The following is a 26051-nucleotide window of genomic DNA, read 5'->3' on the forward strand; positions in this document are numbered from 1 at the left end:
TATTTCTGATATGTTTATAGCCTTTTAGAACAGTAAAAAAAAATGTCTTCATATCATCATTAAAAAATAGAAGCCTCACAGATTGGTGAAAAGCAAGATTGCAAGAGCGAACGAATTAACCAGATACAAAAAAGGGTTTCTATATTTAGCATAACATGACATGTGCAATAAGTCCATATATACTCCCCCCCCCAAAAAAAAAAAGGGGGGGGGAAAGGGAAGAGTCTTGTTGTGTAAGCAGCTTCTATAGACCTTTTTTCTAGAAAATGTAGTTACTATCTGTCGTGTGCAAGAGAAGAAGTCAAGACATCTTTCTTCTCCCAGAGTGTGTATGCACTGAACAATAACAGAATAAATAGAGTAATTGGATCTTCATGCTGCCTTGAGTCTTCATGCAATCAAGATTCTTTGTTGCCAGCACGAAAAAGAAAAGAAAGGGGGGGGGCATCAGAGGTTCTAAGCTCTTGACCTCAACACATCTGACAAGACTACCCTTATCAAAGACATAGCAGCAAGCCAGAATGACGAGTGCATGGGCGGTTCGAACCTCTTGAACCAACAATCCCCTTACGAGGATGCAAGCGTGAGGCACAATGGTTTCTGGCACATTCTAAGTGCTCGGCTTCAGTAACTGCACCCTTTCAATAGACAATAGTCTTAAGGCAAAAGATTACATTGGCGATTTCAGTTTTGACAACAGATATAAGAATAATCAGACAACTAATAGAAATCTTTTTAAATCCGTTTCAACTTTATGATTTATGCTCCAATAATATAGTAAATTAAACAGCAGTATTTTAGTTTTCATCATTTGTTTTACCTTTCCATGGGGGTGGCCATATGCAGAGGGTATATTACTGATACTGATTTTTAAGAAAAATGCAGTTTAATTACAAGGACTAGGCGACCATTACCTTGCCCTGCATTGAAATTGTAAGGACTAGCCGACCATTACCTTGCCCTGCATTGAAATTGTAAGGACTAGCCGACCATTACCTTGCCCTGCATTGAAATTGTAAGGACTAGCCGACCATTACCTTGCCCTGCATTGAAATTGTAAGGACTAGGCGACCATTACCTTGCCCTGCATTGAAATTGTAAGGACTAGGCGACCATTACCTTGCCCTGCATTGAAATTGTAAGGACTAGCCGACCATTACCTTGCCCTGCATTGAAATTGTAAGGACTAGCCGACCATTACCTTGCCCTGCATTGAAATTGTAAGGACTAGCCGACCATTCGAATCACAAGGACTAGGCGACCATAACATAGTCCTGGATTAAAAACTAAAACAGAATCAAATCGCTGCACTCAGTCACAAACAGATCCAGATGTGGCTCCATGAAGCTCACGATGTACTGTATCATGTGATTACTGTATGAGCTCAAGATCTAGTGTATCACGTGATTACTGTATGAGCTCATGATCTAGTGTATCACGTGATTACTGTATGAGCTCATGATCTACTGTATCACGTGATTACTGTATGAGCTCATGATCTACTGTATCACGTGATTACTGTATGAGCTCATGATCTACTGTATCACGTGATTACTGTATGAGCTCACGAAACATTTGGGATACTGGAAGACGCTCGTGAAGCTCTGTAAAGGGGAGGAGATGTAACAAAAGCATTGGAGAAAGAAACATTACTAACAAGCGTTCTGAAGAAGGCATAGATTCCTTGGAAGTAACTGAAAAAGACTTAGCTTACTTGGTGATGCGCGTAGACTTCACCAGCATATGACATGCAAATGACCAGACGAGCCGAACATTTAAAAGCTGATATTTGGCGTCGGTCGAAGCGCTGAAGTAAAACATGGATTAACATTCACTGACACAGGTAAACATACATTTACAGAGAGTGTATGGGCCTTTTAGTCGCGATAAAAGGGAAATCTGGAGTACTATTCTCTTCCGCATATAGGGGCAGCGGGTGTCGCCAGATTGAGGCCCACTGCTTACTAAAGGCTGATTACGTTACATAGCAATGACGCAAAAAGACTGTCAGAGTTAACGAACTTGATTATGCTTCATCTTGTACTGTAGTATTCTGCGGGGCTGGGGGGGGGGGAATGTAGGTGCGCGAGCGGGTGTTTGTATGAGTGTCTACACGTGAGCCTGTGTGAGCAGCACCTTTATGACTGACACAATAATATGAGACAATAAAACTGTTCATTGCAATGACCCAAGGCGTAATACATTTGTTATGCTTTGAACTCGCTGGTGGCTGATGGGGGGGAAATAAATGTAAGAAGACAATCAGGAACCAGGCTGTCTTGGAGATGATGGAGCAAATGAATAGGAGAGAACGAGAGAGAGAGGGAGGGAGAGAGAGAGAGAGAGAGAGAGAGAGACAATGACAGAGGTGCAAAGAGATAGAAAGAAAAATGGAAGAAGTTCTAGAGAGAAAAGGGAAAATTGTGATAGGTATGGAAAGTGTAGGAGTGAAAGAGAGAAGATAAGAAAAGAAAGGGAGACAATAAGATAAGAAAGGGAAAGAGAAAAGATAAGATAAGAATGGAAAGAGAGATGATAAGATAAGAAAGGGAAAGAGAGAAAATAAGATAAGAAGGGAAAGAGAGACGATAAGATAAAGGAAAGAGAGACGATATGATAATAAAGGGACAGAGATAAGATAAGAATGGGAAATAGAGAAGATAAGAAAAGAAGGACAAAAAAAGGGAAAGATAGGGAAAGAGAGAAGATAAGAGGGGGGGGGGTAAGATAAATTGTAAGACAAATTTCCTTACGGATAATAAAGATTATTATTATTATTATAAGATAAATAAAAGAGAGAAGATAAGACGGTGGAAAAGAGAAGATACGACTTGGAATAAGAAAGGGAGTGAGAGAATGTAAGCGAGTGAGAGAAAGTGGAATGAGAGAGTGAGACAGAGAGAGCCTGCTAGTGAATGAGAGAGAGAGAGAGAGAGAGAGAGAGAGAGAGAGAGGATAAAACTAAAGACAATTCTTAATATACCTAAATGTACCCAAAAGGTTTAACATTCAGACACCTCTCCCCTACAAAATTCATTTCTCCAATATTAAGTGAGAACTTGGGCAAACAGCTCCTGTTGTAAGTTTCCGAACATTTCATTTAGCGTTTCCCAACTTAGCAGAAGTCAATTCCTCCCCACAATGTAGCCTAAAAAAGGCAACACGAGGCGACAACGCCGAAATTCGGTTTCCCGCCTCCAATCTCGTCTGCCGCTTGCTGAGAAGGGGGAGGGAAACCCGTTGATTCTGCCAATTTGGTCATGTTCAAGGGGAGAGAAGCAGAAGTGTTCAATCAGTTCTCCGGGATCGTCAGGTCAAACGACAGATCGATACCGCGAGGCAGAAATAGTATTAGATATTAGATATGAAAGCCACGCCATTTTCTTTTTTTTATTTCCTTTAGCGTAAGTTGTCATCTTTGTTTCTGCGTGAATGTTGTGGTTGTGGAAGCCGCTGCAACATCAAGGTGAATCATGGGTAATGGTTGATTTCTTTTGTGTATGCCGCGTTCTTAGCCACACTGCTCTCCATATAGCCAGACCAATCGCTAAGACACAGACATATATCAATGGCTCTCTTACTCTAAACAGATATGTCCAAAATGATGACTTGCACCTTATTTAAAAATATTTTTTTTTGTTGGGCGAGGTTTTCTTAACTTTTCAAAAAGAATTGATCTCATTGTACAAACAAATCTACAGCCAAATAAAGTCGCAAAAACAAAAGAACTTTAATTGAGACCAAACATATAATATGTAGCTCAGTGGTCGCGCTTAGGACATATAAATTTGCGACACGCTTCTCACTGCGCGCTCACTGAAACCAAGAGAAATAACTTCTACATTATTGAGATGTATAGTTGTATGTTCGGAGTTCTTTACCTTGCATGAGCTTTGTTATTTAAGAAAGGATTTTTTTGTAAGTTTCACGTGGCCTGAGGGTTACAGTTTAGGCATGTTCCGATATAACTCAAATAAGTCACGTAAGACGCTCTTCCTTAGTTCGGACTCACAATGACACACAGAAACCTTGACCTTGTCCTGTGTTAAGCACCTTGGATAATCGTCACGATGGTTCAGGATTTGAATCAAATTTTGAGACAAGCTTGCTGCCGGGATTGAAGCGTGGTGGCTTAGCGGTAGAGCTTGTCTCCCAAACCCAGGGGAATCGAGTTTGAATCCCCGAGAAGACTACGATTTTGAGTCTACCCAACTCACAAACGTATCTGACATTAGTTGAGGAAAGTAAAAGCGGCTGGCCGTTATGCTGGCCACATGAAACCCTCGTTAACCGTCGGCCATAGAAACAGATGACTTTTACATCATCTTCTTTCCCACCTCCAGACAGATTGCAAGGTCTGACGTCAAGACCTGTGACGTGGCAACAAGCTACTGATCTAAACTGCCCACACGTTGTGACGTCACAGGTCAGTGCTGAGGCCTTCTATAACGATTGGCTATGTTGATTATACTAATGTAGTATAAAGTATTATTGATGCATGTTAGGATTGAGATTTTTATTTCAAAGCGATGGCTTTGAATACGACTTTGCTATTTGATGGAGGAAACCTGTTTGCTTGACGGTCTATCATTGGGAGAAAACGCTTTCTTCGGCATCGATCTATCGATCCACACGCTGCCAGATATGATTGATGTTAGCTCATTAATCGCTCGAGATTACTCCCTCTTGTATGTGATTGTGTGCTCACCCTGAGTGCCCTAAGCTTACAGACACATACACACATACAAAACCCCCGCCTCCAAATGGCCTAGCACAAATCCCGCGTAATATATAATTTATCTGCGAATGTACCCGAAATCTTTGTTCATATCAGATGTTAAAAAAAAAAAGGAAAACAAAAAAGAAGAGGGAAGGGGGAGAGACGTAGCCTTTGACCTTTTTCTCATCCCTTAACATATATTTTATCCCAGAATTCCTTTCTTTCTCTTCCGGTGATGAAAGCTGAACGGGGGAGAAAGGAGATAGGAGAAGGCTCCAAACGAAGCCGACGTCTGAGGTTTAGACGAAGGTGAAAAATTGTCTACTAATAAATGTCAGATGAGAAATGTACAGTCCAACTAAAGATAAATCCCTAAACAAACAAACAAAGAAACAGACAAGCAAAATATAATAAATATTTAAAAAAAAACGTATCTGAGGGGTAAACCCCACATTTACAGTCATATATCTAAATGTTGTTAGATATATTTCCCTTTTTTCGATATCAAACACAATTAATTAGTTACCTCTATTTAATTAACTTATATGTCATTGTTTTTAATTGATTCATGTTATACTGAATACAACGAATAATTGTGCTAAGTTTCAACTTTCATCCGAGAACGGGAAGTGAGAGAAATCACGTGTTCAGCATTTGGACCAGACAGACAGACAGACAGAGTGAGTTGATATAAACTTTGTAAAAAGTAAACAACAAAAATAAATAAATATCTGATTTATGCTAAACTAACCTGATATGACTCGCAGCCTGCGGGCCTTAGTTTGGGTATTAATGATCAATTGGATTTAGATCTATGTCGAACATGGCGAATGTTCCCTTGACATTTTAAATTTTTTTTCCACAAAAATGAAAGCAGAATGTGAAAAGGGGTTTACCAGTTTAGCCGACAATATAAAATACTGTGTAAACGGGTTTACCCGATTTGTTAAAAAGATTCGTTCTTTAATAGAGATATATTAGGTATTTCTTTTTATTTTTAGGTCCTTCGAGTTGTGGGATGGACATTAAACATACACTACGGTCTCCACCAAGATTTAAGGAACACTTATGCCGAGTTTTACCAAGATTGATCAAACGGTTTTGATTTCTATGCGGGACATACATACCTACACACATACTTACCAACATACATACATACATACATACATACATACGCCTTACTTTCTACATTCATATTTTATTTCTCAAAATTTGTCTTACCCCAGCATGGGGGTGGCCATATACAACCTGGATATTACTGATACTTGGAAATAAAATTAATTAATTAATTATAATTATTGTAGTCTACCTAAGTCTCAGATATGGTACACCTGTATATAACGATAAATGCATAATTTAACTCTTTCTCTCCTAATTGACCATCCCAACGTTGATTTGACTCCCGTTAAACTAAATTGATTTTTGGATTCATAAAACTATGTGTTGTGTAATAAGAGCATGCATTCCCCTACAATTCAAATAGAACATTTTCTGATGACAAAAAGTTATTGAAGTTTAATCATAAAACGATCATGAAATACAAATGAGCAAAACGAATGATAGTATTGGAACGAGAAAAATAATTACGGAGAATAAGAGTTAACTAATATAATTTGTAATTAAATTATCTTTCTGTAATTGTAAAGAAATGTGTTATCACGCAGCGCGTGTTTATTTGCGAAATTTCAGATTAAAACTTGTCAAAATAAATTATTCTACTTCGTGGCTACAACAAAAGTTTGAGTTAATAATAAGAATGTAAAACTGTAGTGAAGATGAATAACACAGCAAAATAAAAAAAAATACATAAAAAAGCTTAGAGATATCTATATAATGTATCAATTAGTTTGGATCAGTCACGCAATTAAATTTATAATAGATCTAGAGACTAATAATAATAAATCTGTGTGATTAGAAATATATTTTTACCAATTTTTTTTTTAGCGCAATTTCATGCTTTTAGCTTTCTCAATATGCTATGATCCTATCAGTTGTCTGGACCAGTTGGTAAGGGGTAGGGGTAGAAAGGACGGAGTATCTTGCTTTTGAAATGTTTTTTTTTTAAATTCGAACTTCAGGCTTCTCAGGCCAACGCGGTAATCACTCTGCTAGTGAGGAGTCTATAAACATGGAAGATTGTAGAGTTATCTATAGTTTCTAATAGTTTCTATTTCATATTTGTGTTCACTAAGCCTGAGACGGCAGCCTAATATAAGGGGGACTAATCCAGCTTATACCACCACTTCAGACAAGTACTATTTCTTTTCCTTGTTTGAGATACCAAACAAAGTAATTTATCACCAATTATTATTTTTTATTAATTCTTGAGTTGTCAGGTAAAAAAAAATAATTGAGCAAAATTTCAGCTTGGGAAGACAAAAGAGAAAGTAAAAGTTTCAAGCCATGACATGGACACAAAAATTGAAATGTCTGAAAGGACTTAAGCATTATGCTACGGTGACTAAAAAAAATCAGACTAAAAATAGCATCGTCCCAAAAAGATTTTCAGGTCCTTTTAAACCTACAATCTTTGCAGGTTTTAGTAGCACGAGACTTAATGCCTCTGTAAACCAAACACAGTAATGGAATTTGCCAGGCGTCTCCTATTCTTAGTGGACATTAACTCGCATGCAATGAAGCTTTTCCACCAAAACAAAAAACAAAAACAAAATCTTTTTTTATCATCTATCATGAAAAGAAAATCTAGAGACCTGGGCAACCAAGACCGTCTCGCTGGTGGGTCTGAAAGCCCCGATAGCCATCCACGATCTCATTTTCAGTCAAATATCATCATTGCCACAGATTCTTGGGGTAGTCGTTAAGTTCTTCCCCTCCGCCCATCCCCCTGTATCCCTCGCCCCACTCTCGTGCTACTCGTCCAAGTCAATTTAGGTTCAAACTTTACAATTCTGTAGGCGACTAGCTCCATCTCTCTTTCTTCCTGCTTTCTTTTTCCTTCTCTATCCATCTCTCTATTTCCCCTACTCTCACTTTCAATCTCTCCTTTCTTCCTCCCTCATTCGCCATTTTCCCATTCTAACTCTCTCTCTCCTTTCTAAATCCTTTTTTTACCTTCTCTTTCACTCTCTATTTCTATCTCTCTTTCCTTCACTCTTTCTTGTTCACTCCCTCTTTCTATCTCCTTTCCTCTTTCTCGCTCTCACTTTCTGTTTCTCTTTTTCCTTCTCTCTTTCTCATCCGCTATCTTTCCTTCTACTCTTTCACTATCTCTTTGTGTTTTTCTTTCTTCACTCACTCATTACCTCTTCCTGCCTCAATATCCTGTTTCTTTCTCTTTCTCCCTCTCTACTGACTATATGTAAACTCCCAACACAACAACTTTGTCAGCACATGCCTCTGGGACTCATAAAAAGATAGTAGAAGTTCAGGCTTTTCAATTTATGCGTTTGAGTGTGTGACGCAATTTCTAAACAACCCATTACCGTTACTTAATCCGCCCCGTCCGGTCAGCTCAATGTCCGGTCGGACCGTTCTTAACAGGTGGTCAGGAGTTAGTGACCCAAAAACTTCTTTCCATCACAAAAGTTGACGCCGCCTGGCGGGACGATCCGCAAAGGGACCTGATTTGATCAAGTTTGAAAGCGTGATGGACAGAGTGAGGAACGGAGAGAGGAGATAAATTAGAATGAGATAAGGAGGCAACTCTTCGGGATTGAATAAGGGGTGAAAAAAGAGAGAAACAAAAGCAAGGAAAAAAAAAACAGAGAGAGAGAGAGATGCCTAGACTTATATTTATATTTGATAGAGCTGACAATCACACATTATATTATACAACGAGTAAAATCCTCGAGTGCCGCTGGAACCAAGCTAATTACAAAAATGACTGTGTATGTGCACCTTTTAGAAATGAAGAATAAATGAAAAGATATTACTCAATTAAAAGTAAAGTTCCCCTTTCAGACCTTGTGGTAGATGATGTCAATTAAACGAGATTTTGATAGATGTCGGTATGAGTTTATGTATGTGACGCAGTGTAGGAGTCACACTTCCGGTGCAATTTGATGAAAATGTTTTAATGACGTGATTAGGGAACTGACGTCATAGAGCTAGGAGACAGGCGTGACGTCAGCCGCCAAAGGTGTGGATGTTGATTTTGTTTTATGAAGGACTGGATCTAAGTAATCCAGTTGTGGGCTAGACGGTCAACTGATTTGATCGACTTATAAAAAATAAATTACATCGCACCAAGCCATGAACAAAAAAGAAGAAGAAAAAAAAAATTAAAAAAAGAATTTGGGAATGATGACAAAGAGGTAGGAGTGGGATTATGCTTTATCGTTTGATTGCCGACATGAACATTCATTCAAAGCATTTACTTCTAGATTGTGCAATGTTCTGGCGTGTCGCAGGCTTCATAGTACCTCTCAGTCTCTTTCTTTCTCTTCATCTTTTTATTTAGCTCTCTCTCGATCTCTCCATCTCTCGCAGCCCTCACACTCTCTTTCCATCTCTCCCCCTGTCTCTCTTTCCATTTCTCCCTCTGTCTCTCCATCAACCTAACGTTGTCATTACCACAAACAGTGAAGAAAAAAAAATGTCATGTGACAATTTGCTTAGTAGCCAGTCTGTCCTCGTGTGCGCGCGCGCGTGCTGGCGCCAGTGATGACGAGGTCAAAATGCACTTATCCGCCACGTCTTGTCTGCAGGGGTCAATACCGACGCGGACGTCCTGGAGAAAGAAACCTTAATTGACGATGCATTGTCTAGTTCCATTAAGCTTGACGATCTCTCAGAGTTCCACATCCGCTTCTAAACTCCCGCGGTACAATGACATGAATCTCATACGCATCCTTGATCCAACCTCCCTCCCCCCTCCTCCTATCCGCCTCTCATCGCCTACTCTTTCTTTTCCTCTCTATTCCACCCCCCCCCCTTTTTTCAGAACTCCCACTTATTTTCACTTTACAGCTAAACTCCATAACAATTAAATCAATATTATATTTCTCAGCAGCCACAACGTCTTTCTGGCATCATTGGAATATACCTTTAAAAGCTCAATACATAATTAAAGAGTTTTACACTTTTATATACTAGCAAATTTTTAACTACACCAAATAATGTGGTATTTGAAGGCTATGGCCAGAAAAATCATATGCACAAATGGTGTCACCTAGTTTAAAACATAATATTGAACAGCAGTATTAATCAAGAAGCTGTATAGACGGGTATTACCCACATATACAAAGAATAAACCTTCAAGGCGCTAAATCATTATTATGGATCACTTTTGGGGAAAGTTCAATTTAAATGTAACATTTGGAAATAGTTCTCCTAGGCAGTTATCAGATCACTAAATCAAGCCCGGTTGCTAAGCAATGCTAAACAGAATGAAAAAAAAACAAAACTTCACTAAACTAAGTCACGTTGCTAGGCAGCCATTAAAGGGGCGGCTTCCATCAGGAAACATTAATTGTGTAAACCATGATCAGAGTTCTCTTTCCTTGCTAATACTTTTAAAACACGCAAAACACACACAAATATACACGCATAGAGAAAAACTATTAGAGAAGCAAAAAGAAGAAAAAAAAGCTCAGTGTTTTTGTTCGGTTGCCGAAAAACTCCATTAGGCCAATACAAATACGGTGGACTTTGTGGCTAAAACCCTGTTTAGGGAGGAAAGAGCTGATAACGGCTTCGAGCTGACCCACTCGCCCCAACATCACACTTGCACACACACACACACACAAACACACACAAGGACATTTAAGAGTGAACCGATTTTTTAATGTAAAGGTTAAAGATGAAAGATTTTAAGCAGTTTAACAATGTTTACGGGTATGTACATAGTACCAGATCTAGCAGCGGTAGAAATTCATCACAACAAAATGACATGACATAAGCAAAAAATGTAGGTCACAGGTAGGTCTTAATAACGCGTAGGATTCTGCAATCCTCTTTATACTTCGGACTCGAAGACACTGACCTTAAAATAATTTCTATTATTACTTTTCCCTCCCTTCTATTAAGAAACCATATCCCTCCGCATGGCATATCCCTACGCTTGTAGAATCAAGTCCCATGCACCGCCCCCACTCATGTGGAAACGCATATTAAGACAAATATAACCGCTCTTAACCAAAGCATGTATTCATGCGCTCTAAGTCACGTGACAAAAGATTGAAAAGAATTATTTTTTTTGCAGTAAAAAGACGAAGAAAAAAACTGTAGATGTTAACAAATATAGTGAGAATACAATTATTCTCAATAGCAATGATAATCATGTCCATGTCTATTAGCGGGTGAAAAGGGAGATAATGAATGCTTTTTTTTATCCAGTCGGGGTTACTTCCTCATTTCCTTACCTTTTTTTTTTTGTTTGTTATTACAATGCTTATATCCATTCACTCTGTCTGACAATCTGTCTGTTTGGTTAAAAGATTGTACAGGTGATTTCTCCCACACGCATTCTCGGAAACTTTGCACAGTAATTCATTGGCGTGAACAAGAAATGAGCCAAGACAAAAAAATAAATGAATAAATAAAACAAAAAATGAAGGTAGGCCTACTCAATCAATCCTGGTAATTAATATTTTTTTTTATGCTAACAAGTCCTTCAGTATTCACAAATATGGCTAAATATGTAGGATTTCTTCCCATAAGATTATTGAACACTTTCTTTCTCCCACAGCCTTTCACGTATCAAGTTGAAACTTTAATCAATTATTTATTGTACCTAACAAAACATGAATCAATTTAAAAAAAAAAAAAAAACAAGAAATTTATTATTGGTAATAAATTATTTTGTTTGATATCGAATAAGGGAAACAACTTCTACATTACTGAGATATATAGTTTTTAAGTTCGGAGTTATTTCCCTTCCATATGCTTTGTTATTTAAGAAAAATGATTTTATTTTATTTTTGCTTGTGTTTATTGGTATGTAGCATTTCATTAGCAGATCTAGTTATTGCACATTAACTTTTAAAGTTTAGTTGAGACGAATACTTTCATCCAAGCGGGAAACTGATTAAAACTTGTGTGTGTGTTTATGTTTATATAAATTCGTCGTTCGACAAAATCTCCGAACAAAAACTCCACAATTAGCTGAAACCTTCATAGTTGCCAGTACCACTTTTTAATGGATTTGTATAGTTTTGGTTACAAAAAAAAAAAGCAATTTAGTGTATACGAGTATTCAGATCCAATATATTGTTTTTCAACTTCAATATAAATACACACACCCGCGAGTACACAATGCAACTTCACATCTCTAGAATAACAACCAAAAAAAAAAAAAAAAAAAGAAGAAAATACAATATCTAATGAGGACATCAGCAAAAGGATCGAAAGGTCGCCCACTTGCTGACCACCTTTGTAAGAAATAAATCAAATTTGAATTCAGGTCACAAGACCCTCAAGATCTTTAAAAGACATTCCTGTCAATTCCTGCAAGGTACAGCATCAGGAAAAAGAAAAGAAGGAAGAAAAAAGAAACTCGCAAAGAACAAAAAAATTAAAGAAGACCCTAAAAGTGTGGGAATATTTATGGAGGGGGGTGGGGGTGGTAGAAAAAAAAAAGTTGGGGACCCAGTTATCAGTTCCTTTTGTAGCGCTCTAAACGGTTTGACCTTCAACTGGGTTTGTCTTCGGCTTTGAAAGAAGTGTGCAGTATCCAAGTCAGTCGAGCAAACGTTCTCTGGGAATTCCCGAGTGCATCAACTTGACGGAAGTTCCAGGTTTCAGTTTGAAGTCTAGATTTCGTATATCATCATCTGTTGATATTCTCAGAGCGTGAATTCCCTTAACTAGATCATTATCTTCATAGGTAAACAAAACCGGGCGCAGGATCTGCCGCCCCATGCAAATTACAGTACATATATCCTATGCTTGTGACACGCTCTTATCATCATACGTTTTGACAGTTGCTGTTTTTGTTTTGTCCAAATGGAAGAAATCCTACATTTTACAAACTACATTTGCAACCCTCACCTGTTGCACGTGTGCGAATAATTAAAGCTTAAAATTTAAATGTGTAATTGATAGTTAAAGATAACATGGCGTTACAAGCAGGACCCAGGGGAGATTATTAATATCCAAGAAAACCCTAACTGACACTTAGTTAAATTTTTACGAGTATGTTAGTTAAATTCATTTAGAAATCTATCGTGATTACAGAGTTTAATTTTTTAATTTTAAAATAATGAAATTATAAGTGCCATTTCTTAGTTTTTTTCATTTTTGTTAAATTTAAATTTTTGTTTTGTTCTTGCAGTGTTATTTGACGTCCGAGGAAGCTTTTGTTGATGTGCTTTCATGACACACAGGAAATGACACTTCACAGAAATCACTATCAGGACAGGAAGTTGATCTTTAGTTAAAAAAAAATTAAATTAATAATGAACCACTCATCTTTTTTCTGTTGTTATAATCTGATAAACTTCAAAAAAAAAAAAAAAAAAAAAAAGAGAATCAATAACATATTGAATAAAAAAATCTGACAAGTTTCTTTGATATAATTTTTGGGCTAAAATGTGCGAAAGAAAACCAACAACAATATTTACTGAACATATGGCTAACAGGAGCCCGTGATATTTACAGTATTATAGCGAGGAAAAGATCTAACCAGTCAAAACAATGTTTGGTAAAAATAAAATATGAAGTTTGTCTAATTTTGAAAAGAAAAATAAAGTGCTAGTTTTTTTTAGACTTTTTTTTTTTTAATTCAATAAGAGATTTGTGCGAAACAGTTATTCAACGTTATGAAGTGTGTGTGTGTGTGTGCGTGTGTGTGTGTTTTGTGTTCCTATGGTGACGGTGGGAAGAAGTTAGCGATTGGTTCTGAATGATGCAAGATAGGTGGTATTGTCGTCAGTGGTCTTAGTTAAGGCAGACGACTACAGAACGCTGAAGTGTTATTATAGTGAGTTAGAATTTTGTTTAAAATACCATTTTATATTATTATTAACGTCTACTATATTTATTGCGAAAGAGAGAAGGCGTCATTTATCAACATGAACCCTTTATGAACTTGCGATCTCAGGGGCATGATGTCAAGGTCACCTGTTTCTGTGACCTACCATTAGCTAGGGTGTCATGTGGCCAGCACAGCGACCAACCGCCTTTAATCCCCAACCTCCCCCCCCCCAAATAAATTGTCGAGTTGGGTGGACACAATATTCAAAATTCGGATTTAAACGCGAGAACCATCGGCTTGGAAGCCAAGTGTTTTACCACTCAGTCACCACGAACCCGACCACCCCCACCCAAACAAACTTGTTTACAGATTTATATTCTGAAAAGTAAAGATCACTATCTTCTTTTTTTTTTTTGGTGAAGAACAAAGTCAGACTATTTCACAGTATCTACTCTAACAACATGTGTGTCACTATAAATTCAGCATGTAGTGAAGAGCGAATAGGAATTGTCCTTGGACCAGTCTATATTTTTCTACGTGTATGCTAAAAGTCTCTGTGTCGCAATCGGTTAGCGCGTTCGGCTGTTAACCGAAATGTTGGTGGTTCGAGCCCACCCAGGGACGTAGCTTTTTTTTAATTAATTTTTTTAGGGAGGCGCGGTGGCTGGGCGGCAAAGCTTCCAAACCGGAGTCCCGGGTTCAAATCCAGGTGACGACTGGGATTTTTAATTTCGGGATCTTTGGGCGTCTCTAAGTCCACCCAGCTCTAATGGGTAACTGACATTAGTTACGGAAAAGTAAAGACGGTTGTTCGTTGTACTGGCCACATGACACCCTCGTTAACCGTGGGCTACAGAAACAGATGACCTTTACATCATCTGCCCTATAGATAGCAAGGTTTGAAAGGGGAACTGTGCTAAAAACATTTTCCCCAGATCTGAGATGAGGTAGACAGGAAAGATTTAAAACGGAGGTAGAAGAAAAGGAAACAAACAAACAGAAAAAAGAAAAAACATCGAAGGACGAAGCACTTAACACATGCATCGGTTAAGAAATCTAGATCCCAGGCCACGTGACTATCTCTTGAGAATAATTACTGGATACTAATTGGATCTCTGAGTCAGAAATGAAGTTATGAAGTTTGATAAGATCTATACAATTAAGATCCAGCTCAGTCCCTGTACGCTTTTATAATATTTTAGATATTTAAGTAATAGTCAACCCATTAAAGTTACAACTTGGGCACCGATTACCAAGAAGAGGAGAGAAGGCACAAATGGTGCACAGTGTAAATGGCATATTACAGATTTTGCTGCGCTGAAGGGTGGAAAAAATATTGTTCAGTTAGAGACTTCCGGTTAACACACACACACATAATCTCGTTTAGCTCCACCCCCTACCCCCGATATAAAAAAAATGTATAAAGTCAGAGAGAATGTGAAAAGTATGGGCCAGAGTGGAAGAGAAGGGAGATATTTAAAAAAAAAAAAGATACAGAAAGAAATATGCAAGTAAATATTTGAAGGAAAAAAAAACAACGTTAAAAACATGAATATCTAAGGGGAAGAACTTCACATTTACATTCACATATCTCACCTATGTAAAAATTTGTTTTCCTTTTTCGATGCCAAATAAAATTAATTAATTCATTCATTCATTTGCTAATTGGTTTTTTTTTTCAATGAATCATCTTTTGTTAAGAACAATCAATAAAAATGTGCAAATTTTAACTTGATCCGAGGGAGAGATAACGTGTTCAAAAGTTGTACCAGAGAGAGTTCTAAAAAAGGAAGAGAAAGTGAGATACATAGAATGTGTTTTTTATAGTCCGTAGTGCGTAGCGTAGACAGAAAGAAAGTACGAATGAAAAAGACATAAATAATAAACGTAAGATAGGTGTAGACTTGCTTGATTAATTTTAAATAAATACAAACTATAAAGAATGAAAACTATTCAACAACTAGCCATCCAGTTTCTATTAGCAGTTATTTACAAACACTAGAAGTTAGTATAAGCATTCATGGTCAAACACACACACACACACACACTGAAAATGTATAAATAATTTCGCAAGAGCGGGAAGCAAGGATAAACTAAATACAAGCGAAATTTGCAGCGATCAGCACTCCACAGTGAGTGTGACAAAGGAAATATCTTTCTGAGTTATTAGTTAGGCGCCAGAGTTGTAGTTCCTGCTTACTTACATTAATGTCAGGCATTTTCAATTCTTTTTTTTTTTTCTTTTTCCATGATAACAAAAGCAGACACTTCAAAGCAATTAACAATTGGTTAGGTTTCTTTAGTTTTTTTTGTTTTTTTTTTAAACTGAAAAAGTTTCATCATTTTCTGTAAAGAATAGCGTCTGTTTGTTTGATAAGACTCCTCTGTAAGGATACACGTACTTGTTAGCAGACGACGTTTTCATTTTCACAGTTGTTGCCCTTAGCTAGCGTGTTAATTTTTTTTTCAATTTATAAAACACACATATACACACACATACACGCACCAAACAAATGGCATGTTATAGATAACAAAATAATAAATCCAATCTGATGCTCAGTTTTTCGCAATTATAAGAATTCTTTGATAGATACTTTTTTATTGTATTTTTTTTTCTACATTTTTCTGTTCTATATACTTGAATGCAACTTGTATCAAACCTTCCTCCTGTACAAAATACGCATTTTATACTGTTTGTATTTTATGGACAATAAATATACACTCAAAAATGATTCATAGTACATTAGATGGTGGTAGACGTCTTCAAACAAAGGAGATATTTCAATTACATTTCCAATGGAGTCAAGTATTATGGTTATCACTATCCAATTTATACATTTTACTTATTCAAAGATTCTTGACCAAAAAAAAGTTTTGTTGGCGACAAAAAGTGACATTGTTGGCCTTTCTCTTTTTGGATATACAATGCAGGTAATTTATTCTGTGTGTTTCCCTAGATATTGTCCTACCAAATGCACTCTTCAATTACAAACACCACAAATGTCATTAGCAGATATTAATGTTATATGTAGGCCTAGGTCTGTGAGACCAAAAATTCTTCACTTGTATAGTGACATGTACTGACTATGCAAGACAGCAGGGTTTCTGTCCAGGGCTTTTGCAAGAGAGGATTGGAGCCTCTGAAGCCCTCACTGAAATGGAGTTTGATGATGTAGATCAGTGATTCCCAAAGTGGTCTATATAGATCCCCAGGGGTCTACGAAGACCTCCAAGTGGTCTACGAAAGTAAAAAACTAAATTGGGGGTCCATGAGATGCCCACGGGGGTCTACGATAATAGATTTCATTTAAGCACATTTAATGTTCACATTCCACTAATGTAATTATTGCACACACTAATGTATAATTTGTACCTTCGTTAATCCTTTAAATATTTATCCTGCTATCCAAATGAAAAATTGTTGTAATCAATTTCAATACTTATTTAAATAGCTTAATTTTGTCTACATGTAACTAATATTTAGAGAAAAGAAAAGAAATGTAGACAGTACAGCATTAATTATTTAAAAATAAAATTGGTATTCATTCCTTCCTTGTCGAACAAGCCTAAGTGACTTTTTTATGACGATATGAACCAGGTTCGCTGGAAGATCATCTGAGACAATGCTACCCTGACAAAAATAAAGATTTTAAAAACTTTCGAACACTCAAAGTTCAAAATAGATCCGCAAAATCTCTGTTCGACATCATATAGAGAAGATGGTTTGTGAGTGTCTTACATGATTTCTTTTCTTATAGCAAAATACGGAAAAATGCAAAGGTCAAACATTGATTCTACCACCCGTTTTGCACAAACCTACATTTGTTATTATTAAAAGAATTTCTTTAAGCGACAATACAGATCAAGGTCGCTTCGGTGGCATGAGTTATAAAATTAAAAGCTTCTTATGTAAATCTTTACAAGATACATAAATACAGTTTGGTCTGACAAGGTGTAGCGCTGTGTGCTACAAACTGTCTAATGGTCACCATCTCATCTCATCTATGCCTGTAGTCCCTTCTGTGCATAGGTTACCAACCAGCTTCCTCCAGGCATCTCGGTTCTGGGCGAGTCTCTCCAACTGTCGCCACGTCTTGCCCATCTGCTTCCAGATCGCAGAGACCTGGAGAACCACCATCACCACCATGAAAAAAATCCAGCAATTCATAAATACCTGTCTGATGAAAATTCTTATGATCCTCTGGCCAGACAAGATCTTGAATGAGGAACTGTGGCAAAGAACAAAGCAGCAGTCCACTGAAGTAGATATCCTTCAGAAACGCTGGAGATGGATAGTTCACACCCTTCGCAAGCCTGCATCCAACATAACAAGGCAAGCCCTAACCTGGATACCCCAAGAAAAGAGAAAGAGGGGACTTTTTTTTACTTTTTCACTCCTCAACTCACTACAGTTAGAAATTTGTTAAAAAAATGTTAATGAATTTGCAAAAATGTGCAAGTTAAGGCAGGGGTCTACCGAAAACCAGAAAACATGGCAAGGGGTCTACGAAACAAAAAAGTTTGGGAACCACTGATGTAGATGATATGGAGCAATGTATGCTCTATGCCTCAGAAACATGGACAGTGTACAGTAAACATGCAAAGAAACTAAACCACTTCCACATGACATGTCTGAGAAAAATACTAAATGTCAAATGGCAAGACAAAATACCAGAAACAGAAGTCCTTCGAAGAGCGTGTCTGCAAAGCATCCACACAATCCTGATGCAGTCCCAGCTGCGATGGGCAGGTCACGTCTACTGAATGGAAGACCAGCGCATCCCGAAACGACTCTTGTATGGCCAACTAAGCGAAGGAAAGCGCTCGCAAGAAGGTCAAAGAAAGCGCGTCAGGGACACCCTCAAAGCTTCTCTGAAGGCGTTCAGCATAGACCCAGCCACCTGGGAGACAGAGGCACAAGACAGAGCATCATGGCGTCGCGCTGTGAAAACTGGCGCACAGGTTGCTGAGGAAAAGAGAACAACGCTGGCAGAAGAAAAACGCCAGAGAAGAAAAGCAAGGACCACGACACTAGCTCCATCTGGAATAACCTGCCCAGTGTGCAGCCGAACATTCCGGGTTCAAATAGGTCTCACCAGCCACATGAGGAGGCATAGAACCCCAGTGCAAAGCCCTCAGCACCCTGGATGACAAAGTGGTCATCATCGAACCACGATGGACGAGCTATATCTATCTATCTATCTATCTATCTATCTATCTATATATATATATTTACTACGAAGACACTGATGACAAAGTAAGCATGTGACGCTAGTACTTAGTATTTGGTCGTAAGAAATACAATAGGTCTGACAGTGAATACTAAACATAGAACTATCAGAACGAAAGAGTTTGTTGTTTTTTTCACGTTTTCGGATTTCCATTTTTTTTTTTTAAAAGATGGTCAAACCATAGGTCACTATGCCTGGTCACCGAATACAAGAGTTTGAAACTGGCGGGAAACAAGAAATCTAGAAAAAAAAAACTTTATAAAAAAAAGACAATAACTCATATTTACTTATACAGCGATTATTTTGCTCTTAATAACTAAGACTAACTAATGACTGTAAGATTTTAAAAAATATTGAAAAAGTTTTTACACCGCCCCTTCCCAGAGAGAAAATCCTGGTTAAGCGAATGTATATATATCTACAATGATAGGCCTTAAGATTTTGACTTCGAAGACGGTACTCAAAATGTTCCTGAACATTAATTTATGAAACTCTTGAATGAATAGGACCTACATGCAGAAATACATGTGTTGAAGATTTCACTAGATACAGATTGTCTAGTTCTATAGCCAAATTTAAATTATTTGCTAGATAAAGATTTCTAGCTCTCTAGCCAAATTTGAATTATTTTCTTTTGAAACGCTATAGTTGTCATTACACAGTTTTCCAATTTTCCCAATTGTCAAGAAAAATCGCTAGAGCTATTTTCGAGAATCGTGTACACCTTCGAAGTTCCAGGTTTTCACCATAAATGTGCAACCTGAATAGATGCATTTTAAAAATAGTTATATATCGGTGCTTAAGATGACCTGTCTGTATTAGAATTATGTGCAGGGGTGTGGGAGGGTATGGACGTATGAACGTTGTGACATCATAGCTGTGTGTGTTTGTGGTCACATCCCCAGAACAAAAAAAAACATATTTTTGTTGACCTGATATAATAGACTACGAACGGAATTGTTTACATTTTGGTTAATTAAAAAAACAGTATTTGTATGTGATTGGTTGTGGCGTACAGCGTGGGTTGACGTGGCTACTGTCACGAAGTCGGAGTCTTGTTCGTCGACATCTATCATCCTGTAGGATGCCTAGCCCAGTGTTGTTGCATGTGGTTGACTCCTATCACAACTAAACCATTGTAGGCGTAATATATCTTAACTAATAAAACTTCAAATAACTTGATTAACTTCCATGTGAATAATACTAAATAGAACTTTATTTATAATATAGACAAAATCAACTTGATAGGAAATCAAATAAATGAAGTAGAATTTTGATAACAAAACTCAATACAATAACAAAACCTTTCAGTCTCACGTTCTGGAGTCGTCTCCGGCGGCAATGCCACCTATGTTGCATCATTCAGAATCAATCGATAACCTCTTCCCACTGTCACCATAGAAACACACACACTTCATAAGACCCAGGACGTGATAATACTCTTTCCTGAAGGATGTCCAGACCGTTCAACAGTTCAACTTAAACGTAGAATGGTTCAGAGTCGAGTCTCTGTCGCTATTCAATGTTGATGAAGTCCTAAAGTTCAATAAATTAACACATCAGCAAACCAAACCCCACTGTCCGTGACGTCACTAAATGTCATGTTTGAAGTTTATCATCAATAAGCTAACTTGATCCTAAACAACATAATCTCATAAGTTACAAAAACATTGAGTTTTTTTTTTTTGTTTTTTTTTTTACATTCTCAGTGTTTTTTTTTTTAAACTTCTTTTGTCAGTGGCGTAGGGTGATATTTTTTTACGATCAAAATGAGGGCAGAGGGTAGTTAAAGTTGAAAATGTGGACACCTACAATTGTTCCCATGTTACAACTAAACACAAATATCAAACGAAGTATCACATTTGAATAATTCCTAAAAACTCACGGGGTCGGAGAGTCACCTAAAACAACAACAACAACAACAACAACAACAACATGTTCTCTAACTTGTATGTATGTGTGTGTGTGTGGGGGGGGGCATGCCTCCTACTATTCTCACCCGCCTCCCCCCTCCCCGTCTAAGACCTTTGCCTGTTTTCAAGGGAAATTCTGTAATTGTGTGTGGAATTCTCAGTTACATCCTTTTCTAATTCTCTTGTCCAGGTGTTCTTTGGGTGTCCCCTTTCTCTCGAGCCCTCTTGATTCCACAAAAGTGCCTGTCTATTAATATGTTAAGAGGCTCTTTGGAGCGTCTTTCAAGTGTCCCTAACAGGTGGAACGAGAATCCCTCTCCTAACTTTTCAGATTACCGTTGCTTGCCGCTCGGATATTTCATTTAAATGTAGAGGCGTCAACCGGAAGTTGTCAGGGGTAAATATTTACGTACATCGCACTATACCGCCGCTTCCTTCAAGAGCAAAAAAAAACTCTGGCGTGAGATTTCAGAAAGTTGCGTTTCCTGTTGGTATCGAACAATTAATCTTTTTTTTTTCTTCTTCAGTTTTTTTTTTTTTTTTTTTTTTTTTTTTTTTTTTGTGTCAGTAAGCTTTAGTTGCTATAGCAACATTAAAGAGTTCTCAATTTCTTGACCGAATAAACCTCTGCATATTTTTTTTTTTTAAGAAGAATGTGAGCTGGCTGTATCGTTTGTTTAAGCATATTTCACAGCTGGCACTTCACAGCTTCACAGCTTCAAGAAAGTATCGTAGACGCAAGTCTCCCTCAACTCGGGGCACGATCGCTACTTAGACAAAACATGCCATCAATGATGATCATTTAACGAGGCGTGCTGCTGAGTTTGAAAAGGAGAGTGACTATAGAAACCAAAACGTGTAAATTAACGCAGCGAAGTGAATGAGTTAACAATAGAAAAGGGTCTGAAAATAAAAAAAATATTTTAAATATTTGGTGTTACAGGTATGAACTTAGACAGCTGACGTACCATCATGTTTTTTTATTTATTAATTTTTATTTAGAAAAAGCTATTTCATTTCATAGTCTGAGCGAAAACATTGTACGCATTTTTTAACGATATTAACAGCACAATGTACATCAAGTATATCTAATACTGTAATTAAAGAGTTTCTTTGACATAAATACAAATATTAGTTGCTTTGTCGGCAAGATCTGTCTAAAGCATTGCCAAAGAAAAATGTTTTAAGGTTAAATTTGCATCCTTAAGCAATTCTCTCACACAGGTATTCAATGGTATTGCATTCCATATTTTCATCATTGAATGTATATATATATATATGTGTGTGTGTGTGTGTGTGTTTGTATGTGTCAAAGAGAGAGAGAGAGAGAGAGAGAGAGAAAATATGCGTATAAAGTCGTTCACAATGAATCAGGAGATATCATTAAGTCCGTCGCATATTAAGACAATTGGAAGCCAGACGTTGATTCTTATTTCAAACACAGAAAGACAATTATGTAACTTAATGTTTGCACAGTACTGCAAGGAGAGAAGCACAACCTCACTGCAGGAAATCACGTGGGATGCTGTGGCTGTAGAGTGCGATGTTTTTAACGACAAGACAATTTGACTGACACGAAACTTTAGAGGCCCATTGTCACGATATGATTGGTTGAGGATACAATAGGATTGTTTTGATCAGACAATGCATTTATGAAGTTGTAATTTTGTCTTTTGTATCCTATTAAACAATTTCAATATTCTCCAACAATAGCGTGATGCCGGAGATACTACTGTAAAGTATAAACTTAATACTGAAATATTTTTTTAATAAATACAAAGATTTATTCTGGAACTAGGAATGACTTTAATACTATACACGCTACATAAATGTACAATGCTATTCAATCTAAATTCATTGACTCTAGTCGCAGCTCACTCTCTCTGAAAACTGAATGTGCAAGTCTTTAAATACTTCCTCTTGCCTCCTTCTAGCTACGTCCAAACTATTTTTAAAGCTTACGGAAAAACGTCATCGTTTTAAATAAACTTGTCATGACTTGCCAACAACATACAACCTTGACCTTGCGCTGCACATATTCAATCTAAAAATAGATTTAGTGCAATAACTGCTTTACGTTACGTAACATTCGCAGTAAGCGTTGTTTATTCAAATTAGATACATAGTGCTTGCCTTTCGTTATTAACATATACCTAATTGTATGATTTTATAATGTCTCGGTCTAAGCAACACGGACTATTGCTTCTCCATATACAGATCTTGATGACTTCATCTCTTCTATCTCAGATCAACATCTCACCAGAATTCAACATCTAACCAGAGTTCAATATCTCACCATAGCTCAACATCTCACCAGGGTTCAACATCTCACCAGAGTTCAACTGGTAGCCGCAGACGACATTAACTACAATGCGTTCAGGACAAATTTTGCCAAAACATTCGAAAAAGCATAATTAGGTTATCAATGGCCACGAATTAAATAAATGTCAAGGATTAAACCCAGGACAGTTGCGCTCAGCTGCCATGGCCACTACCAATCCCTCAGCAAGACTTAAGAGCCCTGATGATATGGAATAGAAAACTCTTGCTGAGTTCCCACAGAGTGTGTCACAGATAACTAGATCGCTTCATTATCCGCAGATCTGTTTGCTTCAAGTATTTCAGTTCACTAATGTATCACCATTTCCCATGAACCTAACTCGTGTGTCTAACGGATTTGAAAGCAGAAAGAAAGAGAGACAAGAGTGTAGAATTGAAATGGAATGGGCTAAGAAAATCTGTCTAACAAATTTGATCTATTTACAGAAAGGACTCTAATTTGTTCCGAAACTCGGCGCCATGGGAGTTTAAAGCACAGCTATCGGTCATGCCTGAAGTTATTCATTTGATATATTATTTTGAACACATTGGAGGCTTGGAAACTTGAACTTTTCAAGAAGTGGAATCTTAAGGAAAAAAAAGTTTGATTCGTGGCAAACTAAATTAAAGTCGACAAATTGTGTATTTCGTGGTTTAAGAGGAATATACACATGTCACTAAGATTTACGAACAATTTCTGGCGATGTGAATTGATGCGCATCAAGTATAAATAAACAGTAAAAAATTTTATTTAAGTCATTTGTACCGGTACAAACCTCACACTTAGACGTCTGACACCCAACAATAAACATTAAATAAATAAAAACAGTAAAGCATCTATATATATATATATGCACATGGCTCAAGAGTTTGGACACCAAGTAATGGAAAGATCACTCTTTTATTTCTGCAAGTCGGACGGACTAGAGTTACCCTATGTAATTTTAGAGGCGAATAAAAAAAGAAGGGGGAAGAACAAGTAGTATTCACCCGTCACTAAATAGCAGGGCCGGACTTAACCATTGTGGACCCAATGCGAAACGGATTTCGCGAGGCCCAGTTTGGGTAGAGGTACGGATAATTGCGTGTAGCGAAGTCATACAGTATATCCATTGGCGCCTGCAGGATTTTTTTTGCAGGGGGGGTGCAAGTTTCCACCTATGGCTCAAAGTCGTAGCTTCAACTTTTTAAACAGATAATATTAAAAAAAAAAAGAATTGGTGCATCCTCGCCGCCCCCCCCCCCATATCAATGTGATCTTAAGTTCACTGGAAATACTTGTTTATTTATATTTTGTATTTATTTGTTTGATTTGCATTTGTAAAAAGCGTGTTTCATACTCTGACCATTCTCAAAACCCAACAGTTTAGTATCTTTTAAAGACCAGCTTGGGGAGGGGCGTATCTGTGAGAAGGTTTCCGTGCTTACTTTGGGCGCTCGGCAAACTCAACTCTGCTTGCATCGAGATTCGCATTAGATCTCCCTTGACAGGTATTATATTATGCTTATTAAGTGACTACCTTTCACACCAAAAAAATGCTATTAATTCATCTTGTTATTGCACTTACTCATACTAATTCTAATTATCATGTTACGTGGGCTGCCTGGTAGTGTGGTACGCGCTCTGGACTGCCGTCTCCATCAAACAATATATAGGTATGTGAGAGTCACCTACCTAAATATATTCTTAAACTTTTCTTTCGAAACCTCAATTAGGGAAATTCGGGTCTAATTTAGACCGACATATGTATATAACACTTAAGCAACAAAGCTCATTGAATAAATCACACAAATAATCCAAGTATAACATTTCCAATACTTAGATTATATATCCTTTAAGAAAAAAGCAAAAAAAAATTAAACTTCTGCAAACAATCAATAAATTATATTTTCTAAGCAAAACTATCAATATTGGTTAGTTAATGTTGGTGGCTGTTATTGGTGGCGCTCAGGTGCTAGCTATTTTAGAAGATAATAATTACATGACGATGTTTCAAACTAGAACAAACAGATTCAAGTAAAAATGATTCTTTAAAAATACAAAGTATTTATTTCAAGAGAGGTCCAACAGTCCATCTTTTCTAGACCTAAAACAAGTCTTCTGCTAAGCAATGCAGAAGTGAGTCTCTACCGCTTGTCTTTCTCTAAGCTTATTTCCGTTCTAAGTTTTTTAAATGTACCTCACGTCCCTAAAGGAAATCTCCAACTATACGGTCGTTACAAGTTAAAACGAATCGACTATCTTTTTTTTACAACACTGCACACTTTATATCCTACAAAAGTAAAGGTATCCCTTAGGATCTATAAGGCACATGATGTAAAGGTAATGTCAGGTACCCATTAGACTTGGGTGGGCCCTGAAAATTCCGAAATTAAAAAGTCTTCACCGATATTTGAACCCAGGACCCTTCGGTTCGGAACCCAAGCGCTTTACCCCTCAGCCAGCACGCCACACAAAAATACAAGTATGAGAACAATCTTTAAAAGAGACACCCGGTATTGATGTCTCTTCACGAGCCGATTCTTCACTTCATGGCTGCATGTTGTCAAAACTATTGCTCTCCCATGACGTCCCACGTTCAAGAGTACATTGTGCCCGAGTACATTAAGCCCCTCTTGCTCTTGCCTCATCTGTGACACTAATGTCTGGCGATCGCATTCATCTTCACCCCCAAGAACGCCACGCTACGCGCCAGGGTCAGCAACGCACCTACTCGCACCTTGTGCTAAAAATCTCTTTGAGTGCATCGTGGAGTACTAAAGGTCACTCGTTACTCTCACCATCCCATGGCCACTGAATGTAATGATATAATGATGGGGGGGGGGGGGGCGGGGGGAGGGGAGTTGAAAAAAACAACAACAACAACAAGACAGGAAATACATAATAAAATACCAATGATAGATAATTAGGTCAAAGTAATAACCCCAGTAAAAGGACGCATTTAGAGTAGTAATAACTATTTCTGGCCGTATATAATTCGATAATGTCGCCA

The 26051-nt window shown here is 37.5% G+C and overlaps 1 protein-coding gene and 1 non-coding gene across 4 annotated transcripts in view; one reads left to right on the forward strand and one right to left on the reverse strand.

Moving 5' to 3' along the window:
• Positions 1-26051, reverse strand: part of LOC106071704 (uncharacterized) — a 212782-nt gene that overhangs the window by 38096 nt on the left and 148635 nt on the right. The window lies entirely within an intron of this gene.
• Trnan-guu (transfer RNA asparagine (anticodon GUU)) lies at positions 14146-14219 on the forward strand. Its single transcript has one exon. It is a non-coding gene; the product is annotated as a tRNA-Asn (tRNA).

This window comes from Biomphalaria glabrata, chromosome 15, assembly GCF_947242115.1.
Source record: "Biomphalaria glabrata chromosome 15, xgBioGlab47.1, whole genome shotgun sequence".
In the NCBI taxonomy this organism is placed as follows: Eukaryota; Metazoa; Mollusca; class Gastropoda; family Planorbidae; genus Biomphalaria; species Biomphalaria glabrata.